This window comes from Eriocheir sinensis, chromosome 30, assembly GCF_024679095.1.
Source record: "Eriocheir sinensis breed Jianghai 21 chromosome 30, ASM2467909v1, whole genome shotgun sequence".
Lineage (NCBI taxonomy): Eukaryota > Metazoa > Arthropoda > Malacostraca > Decapoda > Varunidae > Eriocheir > Eriocheir sinensis.
In genome coordinates, this window is record NC_066538.1 from 4,619,926 (window position 1) to 4,624,925 (window position 5,000).

Genomic DNA, 5,000 nt, shown 5'->3' on the forward strand with positions numbered 1-5,000 from the left:
TCATCACCATCATCACTATCACAACACTACCTATCTTCACCACTACCATCATCGTAAGCTTGTCACTATCATCACCATCACCACCCAGCTTCACTATCTTCTACCTACACCCCCACCACCATCATCAAACCTTTTCTCATTCACCATCATCATCCCCCCATCACAACTCCATCTATACCATCACCACCACCATCATCACCATCACGGCAGTACAAATGGTCACCAGACAGCGATTCCAGTACAGTTCTCAATCCCATTCCTGTTCCATTTTGACCTTCCCCTTTCCCTTCCCTTCCAACCCTTCCCTTCCCTTCCCTTCTTATCCATTCCAACTATAAACCGCTTTCCGTCCGTCTCTCCCATTTCAGTATTTCTATCCCATTCCTGTTCCAATGTGACCTTCCCCCTTTCCCTTCCCTTTTCCCTTCTAACCCTTCCCTTCCCTTCCCTTCCTATCCATTCCAGAACTCTAAACCACTCTCCGTCCGTCTATTCCGTCTTCCCATTTCTGTTCCTCTCTAACCTTCTCCCTTCCTTTCCCTCCCTTTCGTTCCCTTCACTTCCCTTCCATTCCTACCTCTTCCAGTATTCCGGCCCAACCGCTCTCCGCCCTCTCTTCCATTTCAATATATCCATCCCATTCCAGTTCCATTCTGACCTTCCCCTTTCCCTCCTTCCCTTCCTTTCACTTCCCTTCCATTCCTACCTCTTCCAGAATTCCAGCCAAACCACTCTCCGCCCGTCTCTTCCAGTTCAATAAAGGAAATGAAAGGGACATGCTTGGAAACAAAAGTGGAAAAAAAGGGAGGAGAAAGAAAGCGGAATAAAACTAGACGCGCTGCAAACTGAAGGGGAAATAGGAGGTTTGGAATGCATATATGTATAGAAACAGGATCGAGTGTCATCTAGAGTCCGATCCAAGCCTCTGTGAATGAAAGAACTTGTGTGATTTTGTTTATTTCGAGGCAAGGACGGAACAATAAGTGAAGGGCAAGAAAAATAAGGGGTTGGAATGCCTTTGTCGAAGCAGGATCGTATGTCATAAGGGAAGGAAACTAGACGATATTATTGAATTTAACGAATACGAAGATGAAAAGTATGAAGATTAAAAATAGGAGATTCGATTGCATATACGTGGGAATAGGATCTGATGTTTTAGAGTCGGATTAAAGACAATAATGATGCAGGAAACTATTGAAGAATATTACTTTAAGGAATACTATGCGGAATATACAAAGTGTGAAAATATAGAGGATTGGATTCCATATAACAGGTCCAATGCTATCAAAGGCAAATCAAGGACTCTATAAGGGCATGTAACTATTCTATCATATAAATTTAATAATACGAAGAGGATAAAAAGGAAGACTATGTGGAATATAAATAAGGTGAAAGGATTGGAATGCATTTAACAGGACATTTATAAAGGCATGTAACTCTTCGATCATATAAATTTAATAATACGAAGAGGAAAAAAAGTAAAGGGATGAAAAAGATAATGTTGGGATGAATCTTCGTCACAATCACTATCACAACTTTTTCTTAGCATCACCATCGTCGTAGCCTTTCACTATCATTTGTTTCACCATCCTTAACATCCTTTCCAGCATCACTATCTTCTACCTTCACTATCACCAACATCACTATCAGTCCTTCTACCATTCATCACCAGCATCTTCCCCTTCATCATCACTAGTATTATCACCATCACCAATCCTTTCCTCTTTCAACACCATTAACACCACCATCTTCCCCTTCACCATCGCCACCTCCATCACCACCAATCCTCTTCTCTTTCAACACCATTAACACCATCATCTTTCCCTTCACCACCACCTCCATCACCATCATCAATCCTTTTCACTATTCAACACCAGCATCTTCACCATCACCATCACCATCACCACAACAGTCAAATCAAAGTCCGGACAAAATGAAAAAAAAAAGCAGAACGATAACACCAATTTAAAGAATGCTCACCCAGACAAAGAGAGAGGGAGAGGGAGAGAAAGGGAGAGAAAGAAAAGAAAAAGCAAATGGCGAAAAATAGAGAACAGAGGAACAAGCAACAAACTGGATAAAGAAGACACGGAAAGGCTGACAAACGCGCTTGGAAAACACACACATGCATATAAATAGAATCAGACGCCAGAGAGAATCAAATTTCCACACTAAAAAGTCGGATTTCTTTCAGCGGCGAGAACACGACGGGGAAATAGAAAGAGAAGTGGACGTGAAAGAATGCGGGAACAGAAATGAAATACAAAAAAAAAAAAAGAAAAAAAAGACAACGCCCTCCACCCATAAAAGAGACACTCACACTCACACACACACACACACACACACACACACACACACACACACACACAGGCACGTTCTATTGATATTTGAATGTGAATAATAGAGAAATATAAAGAAACAAAGAAAAAACATTGAGGAAAAAAAGAGAAAATGCGTTTAATTTGAGTCATAAAGCGTAATAGAAATCCAGATGGGAAAATGTTGGTAAAGAGTAAAAGATGGAAAATAATATAAAGAATGAATGATGAGATTAAAAAGAGGAAAATGGAGAAAAGAAAAGGAAAAATAGCGAAAAATTGGATTATTTGAGTAGGACAAACACAATGGAAATTCAGAGTTAAAAGAAGCGGTGAAAAGGAAGAGATAGAAAATGATGAGACTGAGAGATGATGACATACATAAAAAAAAACATAAAAAAATACAGAAAACGGAGATTAAAGAAAATGAGAAAAAGAGAAAAAACAACAACATTTAATTTGCGTAAAAAGGGTTAATAGAATTTCATGTGAGGGGAAAATAGTGGTAATCATGAGACTGGAAGATGATGAAATACATAGAAAAAAGATATATAGAAAACGGAGATTAAAAAAAAAAAACATTTAATTTGCGTAAAAAGGCTTAATAGAATTTCATGAGAGGGGAAAATAGTGGTGAAAAGAGCAAGGAAAAAAAAACAGAGGGAATGAAAGAGGATAATCTACATAAAAAGTCTGGCATCTTTATAGCTCTGAAAACTGAATATATAATTAAGCCATGTACAAGGAAAAATCTGATAATCAAAATAAAATAAAAAAGATATCCATGAACACGATGAGGAAAATATATATAAAAAAGCTGGTTTTAAATGTGAATGGAAAAAATCACATTAATTGGCTTCTTTTTATGATTGTTTCCTTTTGTCCTTCACTGTAAAAAAAAACTTAAAATATGACAAAATAAAAACAAGAGTTGGTATAATTTCCTAAAAGCACTTCGTCTTTTATATTTCTCAAAACAACAACAACAAAAAAAAAATAGCACCATTATTCTTCACAATCTTTATCTCTTCTCACATTCCTTTCGTAACAACAACAACAAAGACAAACAAATATTAGCAAGGACTTTCCACCCACAGATTATCTTCCTCTCTCTTCAATGATCTCTTACGAAAAAAAATATATATACAATAATTTCTTAAAACATGATACTGAAAATGGAACAAAGCAAGGGGATACAAAAACGAAATCAATCAATCAACTCCGAAGGGGCAGATAGGGAAGAAGAGGAGGAGGAGGAAGAAGGAAAGACAGATTAGAGATAAGAAGAGGAATTTTAAGAAGCATAAAGAAAAGGAGAGGAGAGGAGGAGGAGGAGGAAGAAGGAAAGACAGATTAGGGATTAGAAGAGGAATTTTAAGAAGTGTTAAGAAAAGGAGGAGAGGAGGAGGAGGAGGAGGAGGAAAGAGGAAAAGTGGTCAAGGAAAGATGGAGGAGGAGGAAAAAGCAAGGCAGGAGAGTCACATGAGAGAGAGAGGGAGGAAAAACAGATGATGGAGGAGTATGAGGAGGAGGATAAAGAGGAGGAGAGGAGGAGGAGGAAAGAGGAAAAGGGAACAAGGGAAGATGGAGAAGAGACAGGGGCACCGCAGAAGAGACAGAGAAGAAGGAGGAGGAGTAGGAGGAGGAGGAGGAGGAGGAGGAGGAGGAAACACACATAACAGGTCTTTCTTTCCATTCCATAAAACATCAAAACGTAATTCCTTTTTAACCTATTTTTCCCCTTCCTCTTTTTTGTCTCCTTAGGTAGAAAATAAACAAGCAAAGAAAGAAAAAGTAACACCCAAACTGCAATAATACCAAACCTTTTAAAACCCCACACATCTTCAGTAAGCGTATTCCAACTCCCTTGAAAAACCATTGAGGAAAAAAAGGGAGAATGGAATAGGATCTGAGCGTATACCCTGATCTCCTCTTTCTTTATGATCCTTCTTTACAACAACAAGAGGAACTATAGACACTTGGGAAATCTATAAACACACGCAATCGTCTTACTGAACTTATTCCAAATCCCTCTTCTGACCAGTCGCTGCGAGGGAAGGGAAGGGAGGGGAGGGGATGGGATGGGATGCGAAGGGATACGGAGGGAGATAGGAAGGGAAGGGAAGGGAAGGGATGGAATGGGATGGGATGGGAAGGGATAAGAAGGGAAGGGAAGGGAAAGAAAGAGAAGGGAAGGGAAAGGAAGAGAATGGAAGGGAAGGGAAGGGATGGGATGAAATGGGAAGGGAAGGGAAGGGATGGGAAGGGAAGGGAAAGAAAGGAAAGGGAAGGGAAGGGAAATCAGGGGAAGGTAAGAGAAGGGAAAGAAGGGAAGAAAAGGCGAAAATAGGGAAGGATACAGATCATTGCAGTATATTTTTTATCTCGTTTTGCTTAATACTCACAAACACTTTTTCCTTCCAATCAAAACACAAACACACAAGAAAACCAAAAACACACTTATAAAAAATAAAAATCCATCCCTACTTTCACCTCTATTCCTACCCCTATTAACAAACCATACTCACACCAAAACACAAAAACAAAACAAAACACTAAACAAACAACCCAGACCCTTTAACCACCCTGCCATCTTTCGTAAGCCCGGGCGGGACTCCTTTCTGGCCCAGCTGAGGCGAAGGAGAGCGAAGGGGATCCGAGGGTCTTTTTCTGGGCTCGTGA